The sequence below is a fragment of the Aethalodelphis obliquidens genome, unplaced genomic scaffold, assembly GCF_003676395.1.
Source record: "Aethalodelphis obliquidens isolate GAN/ISIS:26980383/991018 unplaced genomic scaffold, ASM367639v1 scaffold6, whole genome shotgun sequence".
NCBI classification, from domain to species: domain Eukaryota; kingdom Metazoa; phylum Chordata; class Mammalia; order Artiodactyla; family Delphinidae; genus Aethalodelphis; species Aethalodelphis obliquidens.
This window is the reverse complement of record NW_020837950.1, coordinates 71,538,723-71,548,714: the sequence shown is the minus strand read 5'-3', so window position 1 is coordinate 71,548,714 and position 9,992 is coordinate 71,538,723. Positions and strand designations below refer to the sequence as shown.

General features: G+C 45.2%; 1 long non-coding RNA gene across 1 annotated transcript; it reads left to right on the top strand.

Moving 5' to 3' along the window:
- The first annotated feature begins 5,487 nt into the window (after positions 1-5,487).
- Positions 5,488-9,703, top strand: LOC113619132 (uncharacterized). Its single transcript, XR_003432299.1, has 2 exons — positions 5,488-8,525; positions 9,311-9,703. It is a non-coding gene; the product is annotated as an uncharacterized LOC113619132 (long non-coding RNA).
- The last annotated feature ends 289 nt before the right edge of the window (positions 9,704-9,992 follow it).

Below are 9,992 nucleotides of genomic sequence, written 5' to 3'. Positions count from 1 at the left end.
CCTGTCACGTGCTAGCACATGCACACGCTCCCGGGAGCCGAGCCCTGGGATTGGCAGGAGGTTCTGTGCTGTCCTGGAGGATGCTGGCCTCCTCCTCTCTCCTGCTGAGGGTTTATTCCTCCAAGCCTGGCTTAAGCGACACCTCTTTTAGGAAGGCTTCCCTGGGTGTCCCCAAGTCCCCTTCCTCCTCTAGACAGTTCTAGAATCTTGTACAAAGTGCTGCCAGGGCGTCCGTCATGGCGAATCCCAAGTACAGCAGAAAGACTTGGGGCAGATCTGCCTGGACTAAAATCTGGACGTGCCAGTAGCTGTGGGACCCTGGGCATATCACTTCACCCTCCCCCTGCCCCACCAGCATGGCTCTCTCACCCGGACAGTGGAGACACTAGTACCCTCTCTGCCAGGGCCGCCATAACACAGGACCACAGAGACAGGGCTTAAACAACAGAAACTCATGTTCTCACAGTTTTGGAGGCTGGAAGTCCAAGATCAAGGTGAAGCCTCTCTTCTCCCTGTGTCTCCATATCACCTTCTCTGTGTGTGTGTCTGGGTCCTAATCTCTTCTTATGAGGACACTAGTCCTATTGGCTTAAGGCCCACCCTAGTGACCTCATTTTAACTTGATCACCTCTTGAAAGGTCCATCTCCAGAGTCACATTCTGTGGTACAGGGGGTTAGGGCTGCAGCATCTGGATTTGGAGGAAACACAATTCAGCCCTTGGCATGGCCCCTAACCTGACCCTCGAATTCCCTATATAACGTCCCTGACAAGGGGTTTCCCCACCTCGGCTTGCACACCTCCAGTGATAGGGAGCTCTGTACCTTCCCAGATGGTAAGTGGTGATGGTGACTTCCAGCGGGTGACCGCCATCCTTCTGAGCGCCCTGCGTGGAAGCTAATCCCTCTGGCCCTGGAGAAATGGAGAGGGCCATCTCACAGTCTTGAACAATTCAAAACAGGTTGGTTTCTCCCCAAACAGTGAGAGAGCTTGCTTGTTTTGGAAGACAAATTCGAAGGCAGAGACCTGTTAGTGGAGTTATCTGTGTTTTGTTAATCTGCCTTGAGCAGAAGTGCTTTGGAATACCCAAACAGCATGGATGCCTTGTTTGCACAGATAAATGTCAAGTCTGCACCCAAAGGAGGTTATAAAAAAGCCACCTTGGGGGCTTCCCTGGTGGCGCAGTGGTTGAGAGTCCGCCTGCCGATGCAGGGGACGCGGGTTCGTGCCCCGGTCTGGGAAGATCCCACATGCCACGGAGTGGCTGGGCCCGTGAGCCATGGCCACTGAGCCTGCGCTGTGCTCCGCGATGGGAGAGGCCACAACAGTGAGAGGCCCGCGTACCGCAAAAAAAAAAAAAAAAGCCACCTTGGGAGGAGGGCATGGTTTTAGGGGCGGCCACTGCGAAACTGCAAATTATTTTCTTCCCCACCCAGATGAGTTGGATTGTTCTCGTGTTATCCTAGCCAGATGGCAAAAGGCTGCCACCAGGGACGCTCTGATAGTCTTACGCGATTCAGTTTGGCTTTAAAAATCTATTCTCAGAGCTCAGCAAATGAAGCAATTTATTTTACCCTGATGTCATTCTATTTTTACTTAAAGTTTTTTCACATTATAAACATAATACATGTTTTTTGTAGATAGTACAACAAAGCATAAAACAAAATTTAATTCCATCTCCCAGGAACAATCGCTGTTAACATTTTGATGCACTTCTTGCATTTCTCTCTCCCACTCTCCCTTTCCCTCCCTCTCATCAAAGAATACAAAACTTAAAAAAAAAAAGATTGCATTGTATCTCGTATACCCACTAGATATGACAGATAGAGCAGTGAATGAGACAGACAAGGGCCCACCCTCTTGGAGCTCAATCTAGAGGGAGACAGAAAATGAACATATAAATGAACTTTCAGGCTGTCTCCAATTTTTCCTCTGTTGCAAACAATACTGCATTGAGGATTCTTACAGCCAAAGGCCTGAATACACACATGCTGATTGCATAAAGATAACTTTCAAAAGGTGGAATTTAGGAGACAGGATGTTTTCCATTATTAAAAAAGTAAAAAAAACTGTAATGATCATCTGTATGCATATTTATATTAGTAGTGTACGGTTATTACCTGATAAATACCTCCTCTGCCTGTACTAGACAGGTTTCTATTATAGATCTGTAGATTCTCTGGATTACAACAGATTTTGCAGCTTTTCTGCCTAGGCTAACCCCTCCCTCCTCTCCTTATGTAGCTTTACATACCTCCAGGGACAGAGAGCTCATTCCTTTCTCTGACAGTTCATTCCATCTTTGCATGGCTCTGTCCTGGGACAAGTCCCCCTGTGTTGAAATGAAATGGGTCCTCCTGGGCGTCCTCCACTGACCCTGGTTTTCTTGAGACCCGTGCAGAGCAAATCCAGGCCTCATTCTTGCACCAACCCTGCTGAGCCCAAGGCTAGAGCCACACAGCTCCCACCCCCTGCTGAACGGCAGTATCTCTCTTGGGATTCCACCCAGGGATTATCTCACCTCCCCCAGGGAGCCTTCCCTGACCAGCCCTCCCTTAAGAGCCCCATTCCCAGTCCCGGCGCCTCCAGGGAAGCACCGGCCTCTTTTCCTGCCTGTCTCCTCCTCTCATGGCTTTAGCTCCATCTGTGCCATCCCCTGGCCCCTCCACTGCCCTGGAAGGGCTTAGAGGTGAAGTGGGGAAGATCAGACGATTAAAGACAGACGTATCAGACAAGGATTCCTGCCTGTGTGCCCTGATCTCATTAACACAGTAATTGATCCATTGAATCCTGGCCTCACTGACTCATAGGTTGATTTCTCAATAGGGTGGTTGGTTTATTCATTCGTTCATCTAGTAAATCTTGACTGCGGCCTTTTTTTAAAAAAAAATTTTAATGAAGTATAGTTGATGTACAATGTGTGAATTTCTGCTATACAACAAAGTGATTCAGTTATACAAATATATATATTCTTTTTCATATTCTTTTCCAGTATGGTTTATCCCAGGATATTAAACATAGCTCCCTGGGCTCTACAGTAGGACCTTGTTGTTGACCCATTCTCTATACAATAGTTTGCATCTGCTCATCCCAAACTCCCACTCCATCCCTCCCCGAACCCCCTCCCCCTTGGCAACCACAAGACTCTTCCCTACGTCTGGGAGTCTGTTTCTGTTTCGTAGATAGGTTCATCTGTGTCATAGTTTAGATTCGACTGTGGCTTTCTTGAGCCAGGCACTGTGCTGCAATTTGGGGACGCGCATGAACAAGACAGCTCTGTGATCCGCGAAGCTCACCCTCTCGAGGGACAAGAGAGATGCTAAATATATGGGGAAAATCCAACAGGGCCGCGAGACAGACAGCGGTCAATGGCGGCAGGTCCCAACCCAAGGAGGAACCGCTTAAGCTCAGGCTTGCAGGCGACCGAGAGGCAGCCCCGCGAAGATCAGAGGAACAGCCCAGTGTCCGAGTGGGCTCAGCATGTGCCGGGCTCAGCAGAGGGAAGCCTGCCCTTGAGCGAGCTGACCGGCGGCCCTGCCTGAGGAACACGTGTTTTGCCCTTAACAAATCACCCCCTAATTCCAAGGGGCTGCCAATGGGGAGGTGCCCCGTCTCCAGCCACACACAGCGCGCGCGCGCGTGTCTTCCTGGAAACCGGTAACAGCAGCCTCCCCCAGCGTGCACAGCCTCCTCCCAGAGAGCCCGGAGGGGCGGCGGCTGAGCGGAGGGGAGAACAGGGCCGCATTGTGAGCGTCCCATAGGCCGCTGTGGGCAAACAGAAGGCCCGAGTGTGTCGGGGCGGGCAGGCGGGAGCTCAGAATTGCTCAGTGAACCCTCAGTCTCCAGGCCAAGTGCGCGGCCAGGAAGAAACAGGTCTTTATTACAGGGAGGCCCGGCACGGCCTGAAACGGAGGACACGCCGGGCTGTCCATCTGCAACCTTCCTGAGGCTTCACAGGGGTGGGGACTGGACACAGAGCCACAGGCGAGTATAGACACAGCGAGTCTACATTTATGATCCACAGGGGGGTTCACACACACACACACACACACACACACACACACACACACACACACGCCTGTCTCCCTTCCCTCTGTTGCAGCAAAAAGAGAAGTGAAGTCTTCCCTTCCCTGAGAACAAGGAAGATAAAGGGAACAATGAACAGGCTAGAGAAGAAACATAACCTGGCCTGAAAGAGTTAATCATGTTGCAATGTAAATAGAAGTGAGACTTTTCTTCCTTCTTCTCTCGAGAGCAACTAAAGCAAAGGGAACAGCGAACAGGCGAGAGAAGAAACATAACCTAGCCTGAAAGAGTTAATCACCCCTCGGTTTACTTTAACTGTTGCTAATTTGTAGTAACTAGATTTGTACTTTAGGAAGCTAACCTCACTCCCTGACCCTATGTAATTTACATTCGGTACCCATCACCCCTAACTCTGTGTGAGTTACATCCCGTGCCTCCCACCCCCTAACCTTATCAGGTCCGGGCACTTACATTCTATATGCCCCTGGTAAGAAATCACCCCCTAGGGGTGGGATAGGGAGGGTGGGAGGGAGGGAGACGCAAGAGGGAAGAGATATGGGAACGTATGTATATATATAACTGATTCACTTTGTTATAAAGCAGAAACTAACACACCATAGTAAAGCAATTATACTCCAATAAAGATGTAAAAAGAATAAATAAATTCCATTGTTATTTATAAAAAAAAAAAAGAAAAGAAATCACCCCCTATAGTTTTTGCATTTCAGAAACAAGGTCACTGGCCAATAAACCAGAGGCAAACGGACACAATTATCAGACTGCCGGACCCCAATTACCAGGGTGGCCTGATGCCAGCTATGACTGTTTTGAAATAATGCAAAGGAAAGGAAGAATGCAAGACCTTCGCTACTTTGATCCTTATCACAGGCCCCGGACTGCGAGCCTCACATATAAAATCTTCCCTGATTCCCAAGGAGCGGGGGCACAGCTCTGGAGGCGCTAGCCTGCTGTGTCTTCCCTTCTGCCTGGCAGAAAAATAAAGCCATCTCTCTCTTCCTCCAAAATCCCTGTCTCTGTATTTCGGTTCGGCCTCGGTGCACAGGGAAGCTGATGCTTCGGCAACAAAATGGGGGCTCGTCCGGGGTCTGCTCGCGTACAGGCAGCCCCGCAGGGCCCCTCGGCTTGATCGGAAGCTCGGGGATCTCTCTGCACGCCAGGCTCCTTCGGGAGAGCGGAGGGTTGGAGCATTTCTCTGAGGCCAGATCGCCAGGGACTCCCTGCCGCAGGGCTGCGCCCCATCACACCCGGCCTGTCGGCTGCGGCGGAGAACGGGGGAGAGGCTGACCTAGCAGCTGCCGAGGCTCATTTTGCCTTGAGGACACCTTCTCTTCTCTTGGCCGCGCCGGCCTGGACTTCCACTCCGAGAAAACACTGAATATTGGAGGATCAGAAAGAGGACGTAGGGAAGTCGCGACGCACCCGTCAGCACCTACGGTGAGTCTCCCGGACTGCGCTCCGTGACCTTCGACGGTCCCCTTAAGGGGAACTAAGGTACCAATTTGAGGATTTCGTGCAAAGAGAAATCCTGATGTGGAATGCTCCCTGCAAAGGGAGATTTGATGTAAGACGCCGCCTTGGGGCAACGGTCCAGGTCGAGTGGGACTCGGAAATCACGTTTGGGCGGTTCTCCTCTATATGTTTCTCTTTTTCTTTTTTGAGCATCCCTTTGCTGTTTCCTTTTATGGTTTATGTTTTATGTGTGACTTCCAGCTGATGAGGTGAAGGTTTGTTTTGATTTGAGCGTGCTAATATCAAATGTCTGTTACCAACTGCTCGAGCCAAAATGGGAAGCGCTTCCTCTAAGGTTCCACCCACCTGGGAACACTCAGGGAAAATTTTAAATGACTGGTCCACCTATAGCCATGATCCAATGACAAAGGAAATGGCCTGAAAATGGGTCTCCTACAATTAGATCTTTATGGCCACGGGATGGGAAAAATGGACTGAGGTTCCCTTATGTTCAGGACTTTATGCCCCTTTTATTATAATCCTGCTGTAGGTGGCCCTAGAAGCCTGAGGAATCAGAAAAGAAAAGAAAAGAAAAGAAAAGAAAAGAAAAGAAACGAAACTCTCCTGACATTCTAAAGGATCCTCTTCTAACTTCTCCCAACTCTCAGGGGAGTGGGAAGGTTTCCCCAGTCCTGCAAGTTCCCTCACCCCCAGATTCTTCTGATCAAACTAAGACCGCACCTCCCCAGAAGGACAATCCCTGCTGGGACAAGTTTATCAGCCAGTCTGCTCCTGTTATCAGAGCCAATTTGAGCACTCTCTGGTTTAAATTTTAGCTGTGCAACCATGACCACAGAAAAGAGAAAGATGATTTTTGACAGTATGGCCACAATATTCTTCAGACTCTGGAGAAAACTGGTTACAATAAAGCTTTTCTTAAAATTGCAAAACCAGTCCTTTTTGCATGTACAGTTAGAAAAAGCTAGCTTGTTAAAATATTTTTCTCCAAAATTCTGACGCTGAGAGAACAAAAATATGCCTAGGACAAAGCTTGACGTTAACTGTTACCATGTCCTTGAGCTACAAAGCCCACTTTGCCTGAGACTTCAGCCTTGGGTTAATTAGTAGAACTTCAAGCCAAGAAAAAAAAAAAAGAGGCAAAGAGACATTTTAAATCTGAAGTGGAAACTATGAGATCTCTGTCTGTCTGGATACCTGTGTATGTCTCAGTATATGTTTCTGTCTTTGGATAATATTGCTGAGGATAATTTGTAAATGAGCTCTATATAATTGGCTTAAAAGAAAAGCACTTACAAATCAAACAATTCTAAATACAAGAAAAATTAAATAAATTTCAGGTTCACGTGACCTGGGAATTATTCAATATTAATTATTAATGTTTGTTAATCTAATTAATATAGACATGTCTTTAGAGCCATCAACATTAAGGATAATACTTTTATTGTGCCTAGGTTTAATATAAACTAAATAAGATCTTATTATATCTGTTACAAATTTGTCAGCAATGAAAATAACTCGATGTGAAGAAACTTTTAAGAAAAAAAAATCGCAAATGAGATAAGAGCTTTGGGTGAACTTTTTAGGAATACTTACGTTTTAGGAATATTTACTTAAGAATGATCTCTCCAGATATCTGACAACTTGAAAGTTTAGAGTTGTGCTAAATTAAGTTAAAGGATGCAAGTTATTAAATAACTAGGCCATTTCCAAATAAAATAAGATACTGAAACATGAATTACGGAACCTCGGCTTCCTCGTACAGAGAAACAAAAGGTTTAGAACTATTAAAAAATGTGTTTGGTGCCACACTGAGATATTTTCTATAAGAAAGCACATTCTTTAAATATCATTTGGATGTACGTTTACCGGTCTACAGAGTGCTGACATAAAGGACAGTTCATGGTTGCTTAAGGAAAGTAGGATGTGTGTTTTTAGTAAAGAAGGTATGAGCAATGGAATTGCATTTTATTAAGGGAAAAGGAAGCAGGTCTGATTCACAGGTGGCTGTTTCTGAATGGGAAAATAAAGTGATGGATACAGAAAGTGATAAAAAAGGTTTGTGGAAAGTGGACCCTGAGAAAAGAGTTTTACGCATGGTACAAGTTTTCTTAAGGTGTTGAACTGCCTTGGATGACAGATTTTAAGCTTCTTTACCTTTTAAGTGATCAGTTCGATATTTGCCTTTAAATCTTTTATTGTCCTTTGGGTAAGTGAAAAGCAATCGTTTCACAGCGATGTATGATCTTCTCTGACTGAGTGTTCTAAACCCTTTTGTGTTTTTGATAAAACTTCCCAAATCAAATTGTAATGAAGTTTCTTTGACCTCTAGCTAACTTTGGGGTGCTTCAAACGGCCTCTGAAACATCCCAAAGAGAGATGTTACACTAATTAGGTTCATTTGGTATGTTAAAATTACACGGGAAGTGTTGTCAAATGTGTAATAAATCTTCTTAGGTTATATTGTATGGTAATTGTTACTAATATAGATATTCTAGAAATCATATGGAGTTTCAAAAATATTCTGATGTCCTGGTAAAATGTTATCAGTCATAATTCTAGTTATTATCTTAAGCATCATATGTCACAACAGTAACCAAGTTACCTTGTAAATTACATTGTAATCAGAGTTTTAAACTTGCCATAAGTCTTTTGTCATTAGAGACACAGTTTCACTCTGAAGCTTTTGCAAAGATGCTGCTTCTTCAAGAAGATTTATAAGAAGAACTTTTGGATAAATACAAGTTTCTGACTTTCAGACCATAATGCTAAACTGGATATAAAGAAGCTCTTCTCCTCAAGCTACTTATGGTTTACAACAATTTGGTAATTTACACCTACGGGTAAAATTAAAACATTTATCTTTTCTCTCTATTTGCTCCCTCCACAGATTGGAAACTCTTAGGTCCCCAGCACCTTTATCAGATAAATTAGGAAGTCTACCTCACTAATAGGTACAGAAATCTCAAGGTATGTTCGGGACCTTGAAAAGGGAGGAATTCACCTATATCTGGTAAGCGAAATCTGTGACAAGCCTTTGGTGGGACTTTCCTGAGAGGTCTTTTAAAAGTTCAGTCTGAGACTCCTTAAAAAAGTTTCAGGAAGCAAAAAGCCTATAGGATACAATACAGTTGTATAAATCATCAGGCCAAGTTTATTGACACCAGACTGAAATTTGGTTCTCTCTCTCTGTTAGAGAACAAAGTTTTCTTGGGATGCTGCTTTAATAACAGACTATGTAAATTTCTTTGCCTTTAAGTGATTCACATTTGCTTTTAAAATCTTTTGTTACTTAGGTAAAGTAAATAAGTACTATCTCACAATGATCTATGAAGATCTTGGCACCCGTAGATAAAATTCATTCTGCTTCTACAAAAATTAACCTCTCATTGTCAGACTTTTGCCATCCTGACTGTCCTTAAACATGACAACAGTCCACTCCTAAATCAGGGAATTTAAAATGGGTAAACAATAGCTGTCAATCAAACAGTCAGGGCTATGGAAAATCCAAGAGGGCTGCCTGGCTTTTTCCCGCTCCCTGATAAACCTCATTTTTTATTTGATGGGATAAAGCCTTCCCTGGTTGCGGGGTTAATGCCCTCACAATGAAGAAAATCAATTATGTTTTACTGAATATTAAATTCTAGGTTTGCTCATTAAGGTCTGTGTTTACCAAGACTCACTTCCCAGATAGTTCCTTGCAGTTACGTTATATTGCTAAAAAGTTTAATTGAGTTATTAAAGGGCACTCTAAGTTTGTTTCTAAAGCTTATCTCCGTCATTTTTCTTTGGATGAAGATCAGATACCCCACGACCTACAACCAGGGGATTATACATACTGGAAAAGACATAATTTAAAGGACTATCTCCAGACTGGATGGAAGGACCCTTATCAGGTACTCTTAACTAGCTCGTACACAGTAAAACTAAAGGGAATTAACTCTTGGGTTAATTTCCACTCACAAAGGGCCCCTGCACTGGACTGGCCTATAGAGAGGATGGCTGACCTCAAAATCACCTTAAAACAATGCTCAAACAGAGGAGAAACTACACTCACGCGAGGATGAGAAAAAGACAACATCAGAAGTAGACAGCTTCCCCAAGATCCTGGACCTGACTCATACGCTCATTTATAAGGTTTTCTTGACTTCTTGGACCTTTGCATATGAATCAAATGTTTTTCTGTCATAGGCACGATGCTATGACAGTTTTTGTTGTTGTTGTTGTTGTTGTTGCGGTGCGCGGGCCTCTCACTGCTGTGGCCTCTCCTGTTGCGGAGCACAGGCTCCGGAGGCGCAGGCCCAGCGGCTATGGCGCACGGGCCCAGCCGCTCCGCGGCATGTGGGATCTTCCCGGACCGGGGCACAAACCCGCGTCCCCTGCATCGGCAGGCAGACTCTCAACCACTGCGCCACCAGGGAAGCCCCTATGCTAGTTTTAAAAATCAATCCAGTTGTTGGGTTTGTGGCCAATTACCTAT